The sequence below is a fragment of the Micropterus dolomieu genome, linkage group LG19, assembly GCF_021292245.1.
Source record: "Micropterus dolomieu isolate WLL.071019.BEF.003 ecotype Adirondacks linkage group LG19, ASM2129224v1, whole genome shotgun sequence".
NCBI classification, from domain to species: domain Eukaryota; kingdom Metazoa; phylum Chordata; class Actinopteri; order Centrarchiformes; family Centrarchidae; genus Micropterus; species Micropterus dolomieu.
Window position 1 is genome coordinate 21,215,704 of NC_060168.1, and position 24,076 is coordinate 21,239,779.

The 24,076-nt window shown below is 38.7% G+C and overlaps 1 long non-coding RNA gene across 1 annotated transcript in view; it reads left to right on the plus strand.

Annotated features, from left to right (window-relative positions):
* The first annotated feature begins 206 nt into the window (after positions 1-206).
* Positions 207-24,076, plus strand: part of LOC123957257 — a 26,830-nt gene continuing 2,960 nt past the window's right edge. Inside the window, exons 1-2 of the long non-coding RNA XR_006821766.1 lie at positions 207-364; positions 17,996-18,091. This is a non-coding gene — a long non-coding RNA (uncharacterized LOC123957257). The remainder of the gene's footprint in view (positions 365-17,995; positions 18,092-24,076) is intronic.

Consider the following 24,076-nt stretch of genomic DNA (forward strand, 5'->3'; position numbering starts at 1 on the left):
TATTGAAGAAATGCTTGGTTTGCCAAAGGAAACAGCAATTATCCATCATCTGTATCTGCTAGATTACAGTAAACTTGTATTGACAGTAAATTATTATTGACAGTCAGCACTGAAAAACGAAACCATCTTAAATACTTCGCTTCTCTGGGGCCGCAAAAAAACGTCAACAAAAAGCACGTGTCGGCCTTCCGCTTGCCGTACTTGGCTCCGCCATTGTTTGACAGGTCTCGTTGCTAACCAGACGCTTTCCTGGTTACCTACTCAACAAAAAAACGACAGAAAGAAACGTCCCACTTTCGTAAGGATTATTTCGAAGCCTTTCAGCTGCACAGAGAGCATGAAAGAGGACAGACGTTGTAGCCAGGTACTTTTACACTTCCTCTCAGCTTTTATCTTTCACTTCACTGTGCTAACTTCCGACAACTGTAGCGTTAGCTTCTCTCATAGTATCACTTCAACGGGAAGTTTATAACTAGGCATAACATGGTAAAAGTTAACGGCACATTACATATTTTACCACAAACAGTGCGCTTTATTAAGTGTTATCTGGAGCGTTTTGTAACCAAGATTATTGTCTGGTCAGCTGACTTGGGTCCGTATTTGACTTGGGTCAAATACGGAGCGAAAGTTATAGCTGATCTAACAGTAACAACTTGTTAATCTAAGTTCCGACTTTTCATTAGTTTAACTGAGCTGTGTGGCAGCAGAGCATTTTATAGCGTTATATTGATTATTTGCAGTGAACCCCCCCCCCCACCGTTAAGGTAATTATTCTCCTTCACCTTTATGTTAAAATCAGCCATACTGATGCTGGTCAGTCCTGATCTGGAGGGTTTGTGCATTTAAAATGTGCCTATCGCCAGAAGCAGAGTAAAGAACAGTCCTGTAATCATGATTGGAATAAGGGGGGCCTAATTAAGACTTAGACCCCTCCAAAAGAGGCAAAACAACCGTGCAGGAGTGTCTTTTTTACCTGTAATTGTAAATATTACAATATTTACCATTGAAACTTGAAATTAAAAGAATTAAGAATTAGAGATGATAATGCAGCCTGTATTTTATGATGGTGCCTTTGGTTGTGGTTCAGCATTGTGTGGGTCTGTATTTTAAGCGGTCATGATGGTCTGCTGTTGTATGTGTGCGGACTTTCTCTTTCAGTTTGCTCTAGAATAAAAGTTAGATAAAAGAACAAAAGTTGTTGTGTGGTATGGGGCACCCTTGAATTGGTGTAATGAATTTGATTTATCATCATCTACACACTGCAAACATTACCTTAAACATGCAAGGATATAGTAAGCATTGTAAGTCCACTGAAGCACGCGCCTGCACTGTACTGGGTTTCCTTTACAACCTAGAAAAAAAGTTGACCCCCCTTATTGTCTTTGTATAATTCACACTCAATTGTCAAAACTATTTTCTGAGCAGCGTCGAGGAAGTTAATTTAAACACAGAGAACAGCTGATTGCACCAATTATGTTAGATATTGTGGCTGTTTTAAACTTTCAAAGAGCCCACTGTCATGTTTTGAAATTTCTTGTTTTGTTCATTCAGCATTTCATAACCCAAAGATATTAAATTAACAATGACACAAAACTATTATCAACTAATTCATAAGTCAGCTAATGTTCCAGCACTGGGATCAAGTAGTAAATCGTTGGCACTTTGCAGTCAAATTATTGTGCCAAGCTGTGAGAAACACAGGTTTGCTCTGTGCAGTAAGACAGTTTTAAGAGCGCTTTGTGAGTGATATGGAAATAATTAAGATCACCATTGTGGTACTTACTTAAATATTTAGAAGACCAGCATGAAGGGCACGAAAGTGAAGAGCTCCTTCCCTCTGAATATATGGAGGATCATTATAGGACGACACCTGCAAATATGTTAATTCCAGAAAGGCTCATGATGAGGTGCATTTCTTTGGAGATATCTGAAGGATTACTGAGGCAATTATAGTAACCTAATACCAATGATATATGAGGTGTTATACAGGTCTGAAGATTTAAGTCCAATAATGAGCTAAAGCATGTCTTCACATCCTAAATCTTGACTCCACATTTTGCTTAGAAAGGCGCTGCTGATAGCAAAGGTTAATCCTCCTATTGATTAAAAATGGAGGATGCCATTTCTTCTGGCCCACTCTGAGTCCCTGTTGTCAGAAATACAATCAGAATCTGGGCAGGAAGAATGATGTATGAGGTGCTTTAAGCGTTTGGCTCATTCAGGTAGAAACAACTGCGTAGTTATTTCTATCTCTTGCAGAGCTGTGGGCCAATACACATGATGTTTTTTTGTAATTTTATGTCCTGTAATGCTGTGTAGACTTACTAACAGCAAGGAGGTGATTAATTATATGATTGCCGAAACATTTACTGTAGGGCTGCAATTAACAATTATTTTTCATTATTGATTAATCAGCCAATTATTTTCATGATAAATCTTTAGTCTATGAAATATTAAAGAATAGTGAAATAAATTGCATTTATAATTTTCCAGAGGCCACTGTGATGTCTTCAATTTGCTTGTTTTGAACAACAAAAAAGTCTATAACCTTAAGATATTGAATTTGTTGTCAATTGTTGTCTTATATTGTCACATTTGAGAGAAAAGAACCAGAAATGCTTGGAAATTACTGAAATAATTAATAAATTATCAAAATTGTTGCTGGTTAATTTTCTGCCAGTTGACTAATTGATAAATTGACTAATCATGACATTTCTAATTTACTGCTTCCATCTTCTCAAATGAGATGATTTACTAATTTTCTCTGTTTTATAATATTGTAGGTAAACTGAATATATATGCGCTAGTGGTGGGCCGTTGTCGGCGTTAACGTGCTGCGTTAACGTGAGAATCTTATCGGGCGATAAAAAAAATATCGCCGTTAATCTATTCTCAAAGTTGGGTTGGGAGCTGGGTCTATAGTGGAGAGCTGGGACGATTTAAACGCGGGACGAATGAAACACAGCGATTTTCTCGGAGCCCATACAACTCTGATATGCCAAACTACCTCAGCACATACAGTCCACAGTACTTAACAGAACAGGGAAAAATCAGGTGGATACGTCATACTTTGACAGAGTTATATGAAAGAAGCTGTTTTCAATCACAGAAAGTAAATTCACTCGAGCAATCTTTTTTTTTGAATGACGAGTTGTGTTTATTGTTCCATGTGCCATGGTTGTGATCACATAAAAGATTAGTTAGTACTTTAACACACCCTGAAGTTTTAAATGTTAAAGTTTTACAGTTTAGAAGCTAGTGAAGTTTAAACGTCAAGAGTCACTGTCGCAGCCATTCTACCTTATTTAGATACGGCGGGAGGGGGGCAGAGTCCATAGGTTGCAGGCTGGACCACCAGGATGCTCACAGCCAAATAACAGGATCTTCACAGTAGACCAGGAAAACAGGCTGCAGATGTAGGCCTACTACGCAAGCTATGATGACTTTCACCTCGATATTTTAGCGCAGATGTATACCTAGCTGAATTGCACTGTAGGGGGCGAGAACGAGTCTTTGAACCTGTGTGTATGCCTACTGTGAAATTACCACATCAAACGTGACGTGCTAACATGGATGCAGCTATGAAGCCGTCGGGTTTGCTTCAAGGGAAATCTTTTTTTAAGAAGCTTCCCAATGGTTTTCTCAAGCAGTTTGTGATGCATTTTGGGTAGCACACATATTCTGAATGCCTTCGGCAGAATTCAGATGAGCCATTTTAATCTAGATTAATCTAGATTAATTCCAAGATTACAGTGAGATTAATCTAGATTAAAAAAAATTATCTATGCCCACCACTAATATGTGCTATGAAAGAGAGGCTATTTAAAGACGAAAATGTGATGGGCATTTTCACAGTTTTTTGTCTAACCTTATAGACAATTTTTTTAAAAATGTAATCGACAAAATAAACAATAGTGAATAATCATTAATCACTTAATCTTTAGTTGCAGCCCTACCTCATGTTGTGTGTAACTCTTCAATGTATGAGTTTCTGATAAGAAGGTTATCTTCTTTAAATATTAGGCACAAATGAAATTGATCTCAGCCACAGCTACCAGAATGATATTTAATTCTGTGACATTTTGGAGTTCAGTATTTCATGGAGTAATGACAAAATACACTGTTCTTATTCCTTATTCCTGTTTATCATGTGAAGGATTAGGTTCAGAAGTTTACCTGCCTCCCTCTACTTGGGCCTGATTTATTTAAACAGTGTTGAGGACTGCACGACCAAGATGTAATAGGGGTGTCAATATTCGTCATGTCAGCAGGTTGTGCTTCATTCATCTGTCTGATTGATCCAGCATCCATGTGGTTCAGTGACCTTGCTTTGCACAAATAAGAACTGCACCCAATGCCGGTGTTACCTGATCTACTGCTCTGTTGATGAATTAGCGCTTGACTTATTGAAGGTACAGGACAAAGACAAATGGACACCAAAGTTGTGAGCGATAAGGGGATTATACATGTGTTATACAGAGGAAGCCTATTGTTGTGATGATGTCATTATGTGATATGTTCATGATTGTGGCAGCAGGATGAAGCCATTGTGCTTTATTGCATTGTTTGAGTCTGATCAGCTGGGGAAAATAGGTGGCTATAATTTATGGGAGACACTAGAGAGAATTAGAAATATGATTAAAAAAAGGTGCCAGTAGCTAATGTCCAAACTTATTCCACCGAGATGCACTAATCTGTCTAACTAAAATGAATGACAATGAAATCAAGTTCTGTCATGAAACAAACAGGTATATAATAAGAAATAACTCTGTGTACAGCGCTGTGTGAGCACTCCTCTGAACAGCTGATATGCTTTTAATATGACATATCATTCATATAATTTTACTAGTGACAGAGTGCCCCTGCACCACTGATCCATAATATTGTTTTATTTACGACTATATGTTAGAGCCTAACCAATAAATCAGCATGCTGATATTATCAGTCGATATGAGCTAATTGCAGATGAATCGTATCAGTAATAAATGAAACAATGCTACAACTTAAATAGTTGTTGCATTGTTTGTCCACAAGAGGGCACAAAACACAGAAAACAGCTGACATTATCAGCTGTACTTTTGTTCAAAGTACTATTTATAACAATAAAAAAAGTTTATATTTAAAATGCATGTTATCTTGGTGAGGTCTCATAACTACACATAACAAATGTAAGGGATAATCTTTGTTTATGTTATGTGTTTCTGAAAAGAGAAAAAAAAATCGATTTAAAAATCCTATATTGGTTGGGTTCTACTCTATATGAGTTTAGGTATCCGAATCGATATTGGGAGAGAAAAAGATTTATCAATCTACTCCTAAAACACGCACTAAACACAACTTTTCTGACCCGTTTTTAATTAAACATAGCCACATCAACTTGAATTCCTAAACAAATACCTACACTACCTTTCAACACTAACTTTATTCTTCTTCTTAATCATCTGTAACCAAATAAACAAAACACAGACAGCCTACAGCTCAGCTACAGTGGAACTAATAATGAGTGCTTTTGGCTTCCTTTGTGATTATCCCTTGATATTCACATAATTGCCTATTCTGCCAAGATTTTTACTTGATTTTGTTCTCTTCAAGTAGGCTAATAGTAAACCAGCCTATTTTTTAAAATTTAAATGAGGATCTTTTTTCTTTGTTAGAAAGGCCTTTCATCTTCCGTTTAAAAGAGAATTTAAGTATTTGTTACAATATACTGTAGTAAAGTGCTCTAGCAATCATCGTTTCAATAAAAGAGTGTTTGTCTACATGGTAAGGTGACCCTGACTTAGGCCCATTTATACTCCTGTGTAGGGTCTACGTGTGTAGCTACGACGTAGGCTACGCACATAACCATGCATTTATACTTGTGTGTAGGTATGTCCGTCATTCTGCAATTACACCCCCAAATGATAGTCGGCACTAGCGCTACAGCGTCCACTGTGTTGACTTTTGCCGGGCGAGCAGGCTAACTTCCGGTTTAGCCCTCCGCTAACGGGAATGGGGGTAAACTTGTATACGTGCGGCTGGTATAGCTGTTTCAAATGTTATCGACCAAGTGGATCACATTATCATCATAGTGAAACGAGTCATTTCGCTCGGGTTGTGACAGTCAAATATATTGATCCACTGTTTTGGCCGATAGTAAAAGTTACTTCAAATCCCGGGAACTTCCTGTCGGCATTACGGGGCTACCCAGCCGACCAATCACAGTGCTTACGGTCCGCGTCGCCTTGACGTGTAGTTACATTTTTGAGGAGGTGCACGTCAGGCTACAGCATAGGTGACGTCGTAGGGTAGGGGGCTACACAGAGGCTACGCCGTCGATTTGACGCAGAAGTATAAATTGTACCTGCTACCGGGTACCTTTTTCGTATCACCTCTGTCTTATCTGTCTTTACATTCTGAGTAATGTTGAAACGTTTTATCTTAAATCAATAGACAGCTGTGTGTGCGTCCCTGGTGTGTGTGTTGCATTGAATATTACATCATGGCAGTTGTGTGTGGCGTCGCTATGACCATCAGCTAGACTGAGGGGTGCTATCTCTGGGTACTATCTGCAATGGAAAACGGAAGACGTCCAAACCGAGTCGATTCAAGGCGAGTTAAGCTGGTACTGGTAATGAAAAAACGGCATAAGAAGTGGGGAATGCTGACGTGTTTGCAGCGGAGACGATAGGTGTGTGAGTGGGAAGAGAACCGAAGGAGCCGAATTCAATAAGTGAGTGATATGTAAGATGTATAATTAAAACGGTGAAATAAGAAACAACCCAAGTTACTAAAAGTAGTAAAAACATGCCCGCTAACCCCCCCCCAGCCCGCTTAGCAGAAAATACAGATATATATTTTATACCGCAATTCTGCCCAACAGTACCGGGATATGACTTTTTGGCCATATCGCCCAGACCTACACTGTTTCAAAAATAAATGTACAACCACGTTAGTCAGCAGCGTAGCTTTAAACACTACCGTAACATTAAACTGCTGTGAGCTGGGAGGAAGCTGGGAGAGTGCAGTGAAAAATGGGAGGGTTAGCAAGTCATGAATGTTTTCATTGGAAGGAGAAGTGATTGTGGCTGTTTTTATTATAATTATTTAAGTCATGTAATTAACATGACAAAAGACTTACTCACCGCTAACACAGCACGCATTTTTTACATGCTGCAGGCTGGCACCGGTAGATTGTTTTCTTCTGTGGTTTTTGTGGTGAGGCAGTGTAGTTAACAGCTGCAGCGCGCCCTCTGGTGGGCAAACTATGCAAAACCCATGACATGAGTTAAGTATCTGAATGTTTATGAATCTAAATGATTTCTACTCGACTCTCATTGTAAATGATTAACTGGGCGCATTAATCCCTTCCTGTCTGAAAATGACTTTGGTGCTAGCTAGCATTGAAAACTGCTCACACCGCATAGTGAACCCATCTTACCTGCCGTTGAAAATTTGTCAGGTGAGTATTGCATCATCTGATCGGCTTTTCTTATTGGCCTTTTTAGAGACCACCAAACAAACTAGTTAAAGCCATTATCGTCCGATTACGATCGGTGACCGATCAATTGGAGCACCCTTATCCTGGCTGATTGGAACAGATTACGCTTGAATAGAAATGCAGTAACCTCAAATTTTAAGCCAAAAGCCTGCTCTACATAAAAATTTAGGTGAGTTTTTCACTTTAGAATTAGGCTAGTCTGTTTTATAATATGATCTTGCACAGTCAAAAAAGATTAACAATGGTGGCCTATGCTTTGTGCTGTGGACTTGGACTTAACAGTAGCAGAGAAATCAATCGTCTTATATAGGTTTTTTGTGACTTAGAGCTGCTGCTTTTCAGAATCAGAGACAGCTTTTGTATTTCAGTTGGATAACACAAATAAGTGAAATGCTTGGTAAAAACATCTGGTTGGATTAGGTGGACATTGACCCATACAACTGCACGGAATAGGCCTGTGTGTGTGGATATGCATATTCATCAGTCACTATCTCATTTATATTGTGATGGACAATACACATTTATGCTTACTCCCCTGAGGGCCAAGCAGTGGTGTTATTGTTATTAATGATAAATGTGAAATAAGTCTTCCTCTACATACATCTTTGTGAACACAAGGAGAAATCTGTTATTTCCTTTTGCAATCCTAATTCATTAAAATGCATTACCATAACAGCACACCCACTTTCCACCATATGGTCAATATTTTCATTACTTGAAATTGCTAAGTGGTGGGTAGTCCGTCTGCTTTTAGAGCCCACATATAAAGTGTGTGTCATGTCCTTGATTATTTGTGTGCAATGCTGAAAGCTTGTTTAGGAATATTAATAAGGTTTGCAGGTTTAGATGCAAAGAAGTTAGATCTACAGGTGCTGGTCATATAATTAGAATATCATCAAAAAGTTGATTTATTTCAGTAATTCCATTCAAAAAGTGAAACTTGTATATTATATTCATTCATTACACACAGACTGATATATTTCAAATGTTAATTTCATTTAATTGTGATGATTAAAACTGACAACTAATGAAAATCCCAAATTCAGTATCTCCGAAAATTTGAATATTACTTAAGACCAATACAAAAAAAGGATTTTTAGAAATGTTGGCCAACTGAAAAGTATGAACATGAAAAGTATGAGCATGTACAGCACTCAATACTTAGTTGGGGCACCTTTTGCTTGAATTACTGCAGCAATGCGGCGTGGCATGGAGTCGATCAGACTGTGGCACTGCTCAGGTGTTATGAGAGCCCAGGTTGCTCTGATAGTGGCCTTCAGCTCTTCTGCATTGTTGGGTCTGGCGTATCGCATCTTCCTCTTCACAATACCCCATAGATTTTCTATAGGGTTAAGGTCAGGCGAGTTTGCTGGCCAATTAAGAACAGGGATACCATGGTCCTTAAACCAGGTACTGGTAGTTTTGGCACTGTGTGCAGGTTCCAAGTCCAGTCCTTTTTGTCTTTAGCCCAGGCGAGACGCTTCTGACTCTGTGTCTTGTTCAAGAGTGACTTGACACAAGGAATGCGACAGCTGAAACCCATGTCTTGCATACGTCTGTGTGTTGTGGTTCTTGAAGCACTGACTCCAGCTGCAGTCCACTCTTTGCGAATCTCCCCCACATTTTTGAATGGGTTTTGTTTCACAATCCTCTCCAGGGTGCGGTTATCCCTATTGCTTGTACACTTTTTTCTACCACATCTTTTCCTTCCCTTCGCCTCTCCATTAATGTGCTTGGACACAGAGCTCTGTGAACAGCCAGCCTCTTTAGCAATGACCTTTTGTGTCTTGCCCTAATTGTGCAAGGTGTCGGTGGTCGTCTTTTGGACAGCTGTCAAGTCAGCAGTCTTCCCCATGATTGTGTAGCCTACAGAACTAGACTGAGAGTCCATTTAAAGGCCTTTGCAGGTGTTTTGAGTTAATTAGCTGATTAGAGTGTGGCACCAGGTGTCAATATTGAACCTTTTCACAATATTCAAATTTTCTGAGATACTGATTTTGGGGTTTTCATTAGTTGTCAGTTATAATCATCAAAATTAAAAGGAATGAACACTTGAAATATATCAGTCTGTGTGGAATGAATGTAGACATTATACAAGTTTCACTTTTTGAATGGAAATACTGAAATAAATCAACTTTTTGATGATATTCTAATTATATGACCAGCACCTGTATAGTGGGTTATAATTAAAACGTGCAATTCTGGCTGTCAGAATCCTATTATAACCTTCCTGCTACAGCAGTTCAGACTAACTGGTCCCCATTCACAGATACCTTACAAAAGACCGGAGGAAAACATTAATGGAGCCGTGATACAAGTTATATTTACAAAGCAAAGCCATTAAGTGGTCAAACATATGTGATCTAAATTGGATGGTTTATTGCTGAAATTATTGATTGTTTAGTCAGTTAGTCCAATGGTTCTCAAACGCTTTCCATCATGACGTCCTTCGGAAGCCAGAAAATGTTCATGCCCCCCACCCCAGCAAAATTCGCATTTCATTAACAATACAAGCGATTGAAATAAACAAGATTCAGATTAGCAATAAAGTCTTGCTAGCATCAGCGCACCTTTGTTTAAGTCACCACATGAGTCATATTCACTTTAGGTCTGCTCAACATCCACGACCCCCCGAAGTGGTGGTATAAAAATAAATTAATTTGGCGGACTATTGGGTGACTATTTTGACTATTTCCAACTATTTTATGTGATAGTAAACTGAATATTTGTGGGTTTGTCAGTGGTGGTTTGAAGCCATCACCTTGGGCTTAAGGAGGTTTTTCAGTATTTATGACATTTTATAGACCAAACAATTAATCTATTACACAATTAAAATAATTGGAAGGATAACTGATAATGAAAATACTAGTAGTAACAGCCCTAATTGTTTTTTTACTATTTTAATGTCTGTCAGCTGTAAGCACATGATGCAATTGTATTACTTAGGAAAATATAAATTATTATTATTATATATTAATCGGGGCTTACTCCGTTTCAAACAGCCTATATGGGCAAAAAGACTAGAGCTACTTCAAAAAATGGTGCAGGCATTTTTGCAGTTTTAAGGAACTAAAGTTGTTCACATGATGTTGAGAGCAGTTGGTGCTGACATGCATTGATGTTTTATCTTAATTTGAAGAATTTGGGCCTGTGACATCATCAGTCTAACTAATGCTGAGTAATTGGCTGCACCCACAGTACTCAAGATCATGTAAACAACTTAAGTTCCTTAGAAGCTTTTAGACCACCGGTCAAGGAGGACTAATCGCTACTGATTGCAAATGCTTCATTAAGATGTCCCATTTGCTTTGGTCAACAGCAAGCACTTACTGTAAAAGCTGTGTAGGCCTGTGAAATCATCATCATAATTAATGCAAGTGAGTAATCAACTGGCACATCTGGTATTTATTAGCTGTTGTTTCCTGCTCTAATTGTTGTTTCTAAGTAAAACCAAAAGCTTAAAACGGCAGTAACTCTACTGATGCATGTTTTATATATCAGTGGATCTCATTTTGAAATGATGGCATAATATTGAAATACTGGCTGAAGATGATAACTCCCAATAATCACATGTTAATGTCACTGAAAAAACACGTCAGTCTATTACAGCCCATCACTCTCCTTTATACTAATGTGTTGTTCCTTGCTTCAGTTTTATTTATTTGCTTGTTTGTCATGAATTTAAGACAGTACTGTTTGCAGTGTCTTGTGTAATAGTGTCCCAGCACTATTAAGATTTCGTCTGTTAAACCCGCCTGTGGACATCTTACTAAACTTAGCTTGGTGGATGGCACCATGTTGAGAACATACCCCATGTTCTGAACCAAATTGTTTTTGTCGCACGCCGGGTGAGGAAAGGTGACGTTTGTCATTATGAGATGTTTTGTCGACCCTCAAGGGAAATTGGGAGATGGATAAGAAGAGGCAGGCAGTGAAAGGGTGCCATCTGAGTGACTCGGTAAGCTTAGTGTATATTTTGTGTCTCATACAGTACCTGTCTGCCACAAAAAATGTAAAGTGAGTGAAATGAATTGTAAAAATATTTTAATAGTAAAAGAATATTGCATGGGATGTATTTTTTTCATACAAAACTATTAGCAATTGGGTTCCATACACAAACTGAACTGTGATGTTGACACTAGTTCCACTGTAAAGCTTAGTTTTGTTCCTTCACTGTATGGTACTTGTTTATGTAAACTGAGATCATTTTTCCCCCCTTGTTTGCAATAGCCACAAAACTAACAAATTCCTTCAGTCAATTTAATTATATTTAATTGAGTCTTTTTCTGTTAAGCGTCATGTAATGTGGAGTTCAACATATTATTTATAGTTTTTTACATAACAGAGCAGTAAAGTGCACACTTAGCCTCAAGGAGGCCTTGATTTAAATTAGTAAAGCACTTTAGTCATGTTTGATTGATGGAAATTGCATTAAGAAAATGTAGTAGCTGCAGCTTTCTTCTAATCACTTCTAACACAGGTGTCAAAGGTCCAAACATTTTGTATTACATCCATGGAAAGAGGAGTGTAGATTTGTAACCATAGTGGCAGGAATGTTTGGAAAGCTCTGATGAAGGTTTCAGCTTATTTACAACTTTGCATGTGCTGCAGGGGTTGAAGCGAGGACAAAGGTAGTGCGCAGATGAAGACATTCAGTTGGCAATGCAACTGTACTTGTAATTATAGTCACCCCCTTCGTAGAGGTCTTATGTTACCTTCTGTTCCACTTCACTCAAATGGCTGTTAAAAATAAATCTATTTCATGAGTTAAAACATCACCTACCTTTCTGATACAAAAATAAAACTAGCTTAAATGACAGTATGGGAGCATATGCTGTGCACTTCCAAGGAGGCTTAAAAAATAGAGCAGTGGACTCACTTATACTCCAAGTGCCACATGGGATATGCTGTAGGCCTATCTATGTAACAAAGAAGATGAATGAAAATTTCACAGTGACCTAGCAGTATACAACAAACAGTCTAGGTTTTACACCCATAAACATGAATGCATTGCATTGGTTTTACTTTCAGGGCATAGCCCAGTGCTTGATAACCACTTCCATTTAGTCCTAAACACTGACCTGCTATACACAGCCTATTTTTTCCTCTGGCAAACTGAATTGCTGTTGAAATTGGTCCAACCATTTTACTACAATATCCTTTATCACTCCCTGTGGTCAGTCATTTAGGCTATGCAGCTTTCAGCTTTAGGGTAAATCTCCTCATCAGATCTCAATGGACGTTGATCTTATGTGAAGTCTCCGAAAGGTGTGAAGTAAATTAATTTCATACCCCAGTAAGTCTGAAAGCGGCAATGACATTGACAAGTAGAGGGGTGGATGTACTTGATTTTAATCCAGTGCAGGAAAGAGTGCAGTGTTGATTGTACCCAAACATGTTCAGATTTCAAACATGCATGACTTTTCAAATCCATGAGCCAAATAACACTTTGTTTTGCCATGATTATCTGATCATCTGAGGATGACCTCAGCGCTTAAAGCCTTTTGGGCAGGGCAATTACTTTCATGAATGGCATATTTTTCATCATAAAGAAGAAAGCCACGCTTTTAATCAGGCAGCGCTGATGATGGGTTATAATTTTGGTGATATAACTAAATATTCTGTTGTAGTGATGAGCTGTGAGAACTTTGATTGTGGAGAAAAAGTGGTCTCAACATCATTGCATACTTTACCCTTGGCTATCGTGTCCTGTATGAATGACATCTACATATTTCAAGCCAATGGGAACTGGAAGTAGATTTTGTGTTGCATTTCCAAGCCCTTGCATCCCAGGTTTCTCAGGATGTGATCAGTTGCCATATGTCTGTCCTACTTTTCTGGTTTTATCAGATTTTTCTTTTATTTGTAGGATTTCAAAAGAAGTAGCATACTAAACAAACCTATTTATTTGCCCATGTTACATCCAGACATATTCGTCAGACATATTCCATCAACATATTTCACATACTGGATTTATTTGTGATTGCGCTCAAACACTAAAGCTTTGAATTACTTTACAGCTGAAACACAATCTTACCCTGGTAGATTTTGTAAAGATAGGCCTGGCCCTGTCACTTTTTGATGAAAGATAGCGGCTGATTAGCTGCCAAGACATTGGAAATGACTCCAGCTCTAATGCCAGGATACAAATCTTACAGAGCTCTATGTCTGAAGCAGCCACGCATCTGTATTAATTTGTGAAAGGATTTGACTGGTTTTCCTCCCTCAGAGATAGATAGACTGAACCAACGTAGGATTTTTTATCCTTTCTACTTGTCTCATGAATATATTTGCCTGGTGAATGAAAATAATAATAGCTTTTCATAACTGTATAATACTGAAACTTCATAATACACTAATACGCAGGTGAATTCTCTGAATAAATGTTATATAATTTTAATACAAAAGTAACCGTTTACCTGTGTAAGAGCTTTTATAAGGAGCTGGTTTCTATAAATACTTAATTCTAAAGTGAAACTCAACTCTGGCCTTCAGACCTTTTTCTGTGTCCTACAGTGGTGCACAGGTTTGCTATACACTCTTTACAGCATTTTAAAAATACAGTAAATGTGATTTAATCACTGCTTTAATATGTTTATGTGTGGTTCAGTAGCTAATGTTAATTGGCAAAGTAAGTAGTTTAATGTTACCATAAATTCAGACAGTTGGGGGGAGAACTTCTCAGTAATGTGATCTGTAAGAAGGCATTAAGGACTGTAAGAATCTCATAATGCAAATTCAACAATGAGTGGATTAATAGGTATACCTAAGGCTACATCCACACTACAATGTTTTTGTTTAAAAATGGACTTTTAAAACAATTCACCCTTTTAGTCCAGACGGGAGGTGTAAACGTAGCAAAAGGTCTGCATTTTAAAATGAAAATATAGTAGTGTGGATGTAGCCTAATTTTCTGAGAGAAACCTAAAAGTGTGTGGTGTTCTTTCTCGCTCTCAACGGCAAAAATATCACTGTGATTTTAAAATGTTTTGCCTTTTGTGAAAGCTGTATTCTGTCTGAGCCTTTACCTCTGCTTCGTCGTTAGCTGTCACTTGTGATGGTGGCCTTGGTTTACCTGGGAGACGACTGACAGCTGCTGGAATGAGATTGAGGAGTGACACAGACAATTAAAGGGCTGGATTCAGCCTGGCCTGACCTTCTGATCAATGCACTCCTATTTAGTGCTGGCAGGCTAGAGAACAGCACTCTTTTTCCAGACTAATAAAGACTGCACAGAGAGCAGCTTCTGGGCTGGACTGCCAATACTTTTTAACACTCCCATCGATTCTCATTACTCTTAATGGTTTCTTTGCTAGTGTGAGCCGGATGTTTAGGAGTTTGTGGGTGGGCGTGGGTGTAGTCAGAGATTTGGCTATTGGCAGAGTCGTCACATTATGACCCTGCTCAGTTTCTGAAATAGTGTCAGTTTTCAGTGTGTACACCAGGGTTTTTCCTGCATAAAGAAATTTTTGGCGCTCCCCAAAGAGGTTTTAAAAAGCGCCAAAGGAAAATCAGAAGCACCAAAATGATTTATAGCCATTTATCAAACAACTGTTGATCAAGCAGAACATAAACTTGACTTTCAGCAGTCACCTTTCCTCTCAACCACAGACACTGTATTTTACACATACACCCCTGGATTTATAAATCAGCTGCTGTGTTGGTATGACTGCGCCTGAACGCTCCACTATGAAGCTCGCGCTAATGGGAGAGATGCCTCCTGTTATTTCTTATTATATAACAGGCGTTTGTGCTTGAAGTGTGCCGGAATTCACCGGTGCTGTCTTTGACTTTTACATTTTACTGTTTGGCGTACCGGCATGGGATTCTCCTCTGTCCTCTCCAGATCAGGTTTTCTGGGCACTATGTGAACAGACCAATCACAGCCTGGAGTAGGTGTGACATTAAAAAAAGGTTGATGCGCTACAACAAAGTTTAGAAATGTTGAACTTGATGTTCTCTGCACGTTTTTTTATTATTTTCAAGTTAATACTTTGCACAAACAAATAAGAGACTAACCACCATGTAGAGCATTTTTCATACACAATACACAAACATTAGCACTAAACCTTAACCACAGTGGTGTAATATCAGTAAAATGGTTTTATTTGTGAAACAGCTGAATCTCAACTAATAAACTATCTGTAGGTAGATTATCCAAATAAAGTGTAACCTGTAAACATATTATTATTCTAACATTATTCTTTACTTTTATGCCTCCAGGTTGTGGTTATATTTTGTTTATCAAATGGTCAGAAATAACAAAAAAAATTGATAGATTTTGGTCATATGGTTACTCATTGCCTTTACTGTATGTGTACTGATCATGCTTACTGTCGCGCAAAGTCACCCCCCAAAGGCCCATTCTGAGTCAGGAAAAACCCTGTACACTTTGTAAAAGTGGTCACTGTGGTGATAGTACCCCCTGAACGTCACAGGAAACAGGAAAAATTTTAATCACAAAGTGAATTCTGCAGTGATCTCTTAGCCTTTCTCTAGAGCTCTGAATTGCTACCTACATGTCTAATTATTCTGCCCAGTGATGGCTGTTTCAGCCATGACGCTAAAAAACATTAACATAGTCAGTAATATCACCCACAGGTTTCTGAAGAGCTGTTGTGAAGCTCAATGTAGGTGACCCCCAGCTACTCCAGCCATTGCCTGACTAATCTAAAAATGAGGCAAAGAGGTGGAGCTGAGGCGGGCAGAATGAAGCTTTGTTGCTGAACCACCTAGTGGCTAACTTACCTGAGGGGGTGAGGTCTCCCTCAAAGCGGCACACCCTTAATTATACATAACTTTAAACCTTATCATAATTTAAACAGAAAAGTTATATAAAAATTCAAACCCCGCACAGTTGTCATAAAGGGGGAAATTAGCTATAGAAACCAAATTATTTTTTGTGCCAGGCTGTAAATGTGTATTTCTGTTGTGAAGATGGGCCTCAGTCAATGAATGGCAGTTTTTGGCACTTCCTCATTTGCTTAATTTTTCAGCCTTGTTGGTTGCCGCTTGGTTTTAGCCAGTTGGAAGATTAGTCCACCAATCATTTTAGTAAGCAGGGTTAAGAATGGGGATGTCATATTCTTGCATTTCTAGCTAGCTACCTAGTTACATTTGTGAAAAATAGCAACCAAAATTATCGTATAGTTTACATTAGGGGTATAATTGCTGAAAATAAATATATTTTTGTTTTATTTTGAAAAATGTAAATATTTGAAAGTGGCTCATTGGCCATAATTCTTACTATAAGAATTAAGGCACTCAAATACCGCCATATTGTCAATAAGAAAAAATAAGTAACAAAAATAAACAATCAGTAATGCTCCATCATAAGACCTGTTGATAATTCCTGATCTGCAGCTTGCACTCATTTATACCCACACACACACACACACACACACACACACACACCCACCACACACACACACACACCACCACCACCACCACAACATATATTCTTAAGAGCCTGTCAAAATTTGATCCACATGTGAAGAAGCAGCTTTTATGTGTGTGATTATACAAAACACATCAGCCCTTCTCTCTTTGGAGATGTAATGTAATGGGGCACAGAGGAGAAAGATGAAAAATACATTGCCGTGTTTTTAATCCCTGAAGTGATTGACTATCTTTAACAGTTTGTGAGGTTGTTGTTCTCCCAGTCTTATGTTGCAGTACCTACCCCTTTTTAGTGGGCTATAAAGCTGTGTGTTCATTCTGTGGCTCTAATTAGTGAGCAGCTTGGCTTGTAATGTTTCTTCGGGGGTATATGATTCTTATTTTCCTTATCTTAGGACAATACAGTAGTCTGTTGTGGTAGGCTGCTTTTGAGTTTTTCTTCCTCGCTCAAGTGTTCTGGGATTACAGAAACATTGTCTGCTCATCATTTCAGCACTCAGTGTTGCATTAGAGGCCTTCAAATTGACAATAGCAGCATGGAAAAACAATGCAATGGGTTGTGTAAACGTGGGTCTTCTGCCACAGGGTGCAGGTAAAGAAGATGAAATACAAACAAACAAGACCAGGATGAAATCTTAAAATGCAAAGACAGCTGTTTTAGTCCTTGTACAGCTCTGGAAAGCTAATCACCGCAGTAATAACTTTCTCCTCCACCTCAATACTGGCCAGGTAGGTAGTAAATTAGTACAATTCTGCAAGGTCCACTCTAAAAGGTATTTTCTCCTCCTATGTGTGCTTGCATGTATTTGATGGCCTAAAATAGTGTGTTTGCTTGCTGACCTGACATTGTGCTGTGTGACAGAAAGTGTTTTGCCAGATCCCTCTACGACAGGATACCCCACTGAGCCAAAGCAGTGGTCTCATTGTAATGAGTCAAGAAGCTTGAGCTTTCGCAGCGGGGCTATTGTCAGTGTAAAAGCTGCCTTAGGCTGTGCTGTAGCTTCCAAAAGCGAAATGCGCTATATCAAAATGGACTTAATGGTAGAGTGCTTTAGAGCCATAAATCCAAAGCTGACTAAAAGTGCGGGCTTCATTTTCTGCATTTGTGTTCTGCAGGCTTAAAAATGAAGCCAAACTACTGCAACATCGTCTTTGCCAGTGTGAAATGGCCTGGTGCTGAAGAGAATCTGTTCCACGACTGCAGCAACACAGGTACGATGTCCATAGCATGCAAGATCCATCCTGTTCAGATCCCGTGATCCACCATTGCCTTATGTGGTGTACTTTTCCTATAACCCTTTAGGTTTTATCATGCTGTCTATGGATGAAATGTCCAGTTTACTGAAACTCCAGTAATTATTTTAACATTTAATACCTTTCTGAAGCGCATTGTTAATTACCCCTCTAACTTTAGCAGGAAAGCAGTTGTTTGATGTCCGTGTTTTTGTAAAAGATTTGAAGTGATTCAATGTAAGTTGAAATGTCCTTCGCCAGAGAGTGGTACAAGGAGGTAAAACAATGCTTAACGTATTTTAATGCTGGATATCTACTGTTCTTTGTTGTCCCAGAGGCTCAGGTGCTGCTTGCCTCTCAGGCTATTAATACTGGAATCTGCCTTCAGATTCAGCAGCAGATAACAGCAGTGGGATCTCCTCTAATTGCCTGTTGCCTAAGAACTACTAACTACTGGCGATGTGGGTTGCATGTCAAATAGATTCTGTGCATGTGTTTGGGCTCTTGTGCAAAGTAGAGCCCTGCTTATTTGAATATACTGCAGTGTATTTTTCTGTCCATTGCAGTAATTATCTGACCTCTATTTTAATTTAAGAATTGAAGGCCATAATATCTCTTAAAATTATAACCTAATTTAAAAAATGTGTGGTCTGGATGGCTGAACAACGATCACCGAGATAGACAGACTCTGTTTTGGTATTTAAATGAGCATTTCAAGGAAGTTGGAAGAGAACAAGCAATTCTGCTTTCTTGTTTAGTCCTATTTATTGTTTTGAAACACAGCACAGTTTTTATAGTCTACGCATTGCAGTTGTGGCACATGCAGTGGAGTCCATATGGATTTTATTTGCATATAGACTAAACAGACTATAACAGGCTACATGGGCTGTAGTTAAAATGTGGTTCACCTGACATTTGGATCAGTTTTGAAATTTTTGGATTGTTTGTTTTTCTGCATTTAGCTTTTAAACTCAATACTTTTATTATTTATTTTATTTGCCTTTAAATTTTCTTCGATTCTTCGAAGAGATTTGTGAAGTTCAAAAGATCTGTCTTTGTCTCTGACTGTGATCTACCAAACCAACCATGGTTTTGAAGGGAAATAAAAACATTTTGGCAGCATTGCACAGTTAATGAACCGTGCATCAAATCCCAATTCTCAACTGCTGTTGTCATCCAAAGCACACAATCAAGCTCATTTGCAGAGAACCTAGAGTCAACAATGCTTGTTGCTACCTGTTTCAAGCAGGACTCATTAACATGAATTGTTACTCTCATTCCTAATCATGCTGAGTGGGAACTTGTCAGTATTAAGCACTGAAATAAAGAGCGACAATTGTACTTAGCTGTGGTGTGAATGGTGTCTTGGTCCCTATTATGACCGTTAAAAATAGATTTACAGTTCTCCATAACCAAAGCAAATAATACCTGTCAAACATCTTGACATGGTCAGTTGTAGCCCCTGATTTCTATGTGGCTTTTTTATCCTATGCCCCTACTCAGAGTGAGAAATTGACCAAACAGCACGTCTGTGGGTCAGTCATGCTGTTTGAGTCCAGAGAGACAAAAGTTTCTGTAGCTTTTCAGCCATGCCACACAGTGCAATTATTTCTAGTGTCACTCACTCTTCCTTTATAACAATTTCAGAGTGATTTATGTTGCCAAATGTGAAGAAATTGTGGTCCTGAACTCCAGTATTATCTGTTTGCTGATTAAGTCCACATTCTAATTTTACATATACTACATTTCCATGTGGTACTCAGTTGACAGTATAATGTCCTAGTTTAATACACAACGTGGAAGCAAATGGGCTAAAGCTCCCGTTTTTAACTGGATGCCGAAGAATGTCCGTCTCTGTGGAGCTTTGGGGGAAAACTTTTTTTGAAAGATTGGATTATAGCAGGGACATTCTTGATGCTGCTAGTTGAGAGTTTTACACAGCATCTTTGCCACTGATATTGTTATATTTGAGTTTCTGGTCACCCTGTCTCTAAAAATGCCCATAAGAGCTTTTTCTGTTCTTTTTCAACTAAATATATTTAAAATACTGTTGTCTTACATTTTTTCTGACAGCAGCTTGTTTGACTTAGCACAGCAACTTGACCACACATACACACACATGAGCACACACGCACACACACACACACACACACACACACAGTACCAGAGATACTTGGCAGATGAGTGTTCGTCAACCTCTTTCCAGTTATTACTGAGAACAGCTATTTGACATTTGAGAACAACCCAGATACTACTGTCTGTCTGAAATGTAGAGGATATTGCCTGTTATTCAGTTACTAGTGCAGACATTTTACAGACCAGGGCAAATCACTGTCAATTTCCAATTTAACATACTGATGGAGCCATTTTCTGTCAAGTGCCATGTGCATTTTTCTGCTGTTTTCCATCTCCTGTCTTTTTTTGCAGGGTCTGTACTTTAATATTTTACTGTAAGAGGGTGAAAGCATGCATTAAGGTGTGTAGGGGGGAGTAATGGTTGAGGTCCACTGCTCAGTGTTCTGAAAGCTGATGTATTTTTCAGTGAACAAAATAACGCCTTCTTTTTAACCAAAGGGACCATCACCTCCCGTTTTGAATTTGCAGCCTCATTGACTGCCTTAGGCTTTCATTAAGGATTTATAACTAGCAAAATTCAGACAAATGATTTCAGTGGCTACTCTCTACTTAGGAGAATCACAAATATGTCTTGATAATCCTAAAAATGATATAATATTAATTGAAGTCTCATTTATTTAGGTTAGTTTGTCATGCATTGAAATGTTCGACTTTGTTAATGCACTTAATTTTGTAAAAACATTATGTAATTGAAAAATAATGTAAATGGATGTAACTGGCCGAGGGGTAAAAAGTTACTGCCACTGTTGTCTGCTTCTCAAATGTGAGGATTTGCTGGCGTTTTGAACTGTTGGTCAGACAAAGCAAACTATCTGAAGACATAAAATGGGTATTTTTGTACTATTTTCAGATATTTTATTGACTAAACAATTCATTGATTGAACCAAAAAATGATTTATGTTATTTATATTTCTGCATCAAATTGACGGCATACCCTATACCGTAGCCTGACGTGCACCTCCTCAAAAATGTAACTACACGTCGAGGTGACACGGACTGTAAGTACTGTGATTGGTCGGCTGGGTAGCCTAGCAATTCCTCCGAGCAGGCAGGAAGTGCCCCATGCTTTGAAGTAAATTTTACTAGCGGCCAAACCAGCAGCTATAATTCGGTGAATAAATATATTTGAGTGTCACAACCCCAGGGCTTAAAGTTCTCCGGCGCTGTGCTGGAATTCCGGCGCATGGCGTTTTTGTATTCAACAGTATATAAATATGTCTGTGGAAAATATTCGTGCATATTTTTAAACTATTGCGTGTTACGTGTGTGTGTGAAGGGCCAGTCTTCCTCTGCACAACTAGTGGCTCGGTGTCGGTGTATACACGAAAGAAAGGGGACTGTCACTTCCTGGCTACGTGGACACTCACTGGCTATTGTAGGCCGTGGACAGGGCATGGAAGTTTCTATTGGGTCAATTAAGGTGTCACTCAAAAGGTATGTTGACCTTGTAGACGCGTTTTTTGTTTACATGCTATCTGTAGTTAGGCTAATATAAAGCGACGCAATAGCAGTTTTTATTTATTGATATAATAATGTGTTATGGACTAAATACAGTCGTATGCAAAAATCTAGGCACCCCTGAATATTTCCATGATTTTCATTTATAAATAATTGGGTGTTTGGATCAGCAATTTCACTTTGAGCTATCAAATAACTGAAAGACAAAGTAATATTTCAGTAGTGAAATGAGGTTTATTGGAGGAACAGAAAATGAGCGATATGTATCAAAACGAAATCAGACAGGTGCATAAATTTGGGCACCCTTGTCATTTTGTTGATTTGAATACCTGTAACTACACACAATTGGTTTAGTGAGCTCATTAAGCCTTGAACTTCCAAGACAGGTGCATCCAATCATGAGAAAAGGTGTTTAAAGCCCCCCTCCAGTGTATTTGGCATTTCTATGATATTTCATATTTTTCTGAGTCATTTCCTTACAATGTTGATTACCCACACAGTTCGCCAAATATTTTTTGACAAATGACTTAATTTTGTGCTCAAAGTTGCAAAAGTTGCTTAGTTGTTAAAACGGGGTTGTGACGTATGACTATAGTAATTCCATAAGTCATATGTCATTCTCCAAGCTTGCCCAGGCACACTGTCATGCCTCGTTTAAAAAACTGTCATGTCTCGTTAAGTCAGAGCATCAAACCAATAAACATTGTTGTGAGCTAGCTAACCACTTTATCATGTAATTTACTTAGAACTTACAGTAGGTATGTCTCTGTGTCTGATTGTTGGTTTGTCTTTCTAGTTTAGTTAGCTAAGTTAACTAAGTTGTAGTTAGCCAGGTGTAGTTAGCTAGCATAGTTATTGCAGAAAGTTGACTAACAGAGGGTCTTTATTTTAGCTTTTAGTTTCCTCCTCTTGGTTTAGCAGTTATGTTGTTCATTTTCATTATGGCATTTGTGTGTGCAGTGTTGGAGGACAGATGACAGAAAACGCGTCGCACTTTCACCGGCCACCGTCTTATATACAGTCTGCAGCATGCATTTTACTGATGGCCGTTTTACCAATGCATCAGCGGAGGCACCCACCACACCCCCGCGGTAAAGTAAACGCACCATAAAACGTAGTGGGAGTTATCGTGTGCAGTGCATGACAGGACCATGGACTGTATTAGTTTCTATCATGGGTAAGTAATAGCTACTCCTGTCAGACAGTAAAGAGCTATGCTTTATGCATAGGAACAAGTACAATGTTCTGGAATGGCCAAACCAGTCTCCAGACTTGAATATCATTGGAAATCTGTGAGGTGATTTGAAGCGGGCTGTCCATGCTCGGCAACCATCAAACCTAACTGAACTGGAGATGTTTTGCAAGGACGAAATACCTTCAAAATACCTTCATCCAGAATCCAGACACTTATTACAGGCTATAGGAAGCATCTAGAGGCCGTTGCTTCTGCTAAAGGAGGCTCAACTAAATATTGATGTGATATTTCTCTTGGGGTGCCCAAATTTTTGCACCTGTCTACTTTCCTTTTGATGCACATTGCACATTTTTGGTTCATCCAATAAACCTCATTTCATAGCAGCACTCAATGCTCAGCTCGCTTCCTCTTCTTGTTCTATGCAGAACATACGTGACAGATGGTGTTATAAGAGCAGCGTAACACTGAATCGGGAGTGCGTAGCAGCTATGCTCAGCTGCTTCCTCTTCTTGTTCTATGCAGAACATATGTGACAGATGGTGTTATAAGAGCAGCGTAACTCTGAATCGGGAGGTGCGTAGCGAGTGTTTGATTGTCCGAGCGGCAGAAAGTGACAGTGAACGCGAGTGGAGGAAAATATTCTGGCAGTAAATGTACGGTGTCTGTTACAGTGTGTTAGCTTCTCAAGACCAAGAAAAGTCTGTTGTTTCCCACCTGCTGGAAAAGTGAAGCCAGTTGGCGCTAAGTTAGCTAACATCCCCCCTCCCCTTCAGACTGCACAGCTGAGCAGGAAAGCAGCAGCTACATAGCTGCTATGTAACTTAACATTAGCTCAATTTATAGAAAGTAACTGGAAGCTGTATTTTATTCCTGCCTACTTGTCGAATGTTGAGATCATCAGGTACAAACTTAGACTAAACTGACGTAGCCTGCAGCTCTGTCCTGTACCGACTGATTAAATTATTTTTTAGTTTTCAGTCTGAAAAAGTGGTTTTGGAAACGAAAGAACGGTGGTGACTGGAGGAGCTGAGGTTAGTAAAGCTAATTAGTGATGCAAACTAGTCCTTTTAAGCTAATGAGGAGACATTTCTTTTTGGATTTTAATGTGCAAATAAAATGCACCTCAGAAGGGAGGAGGTTTCTCATGTTGCCTATTTTTTATATTAATGTCTACA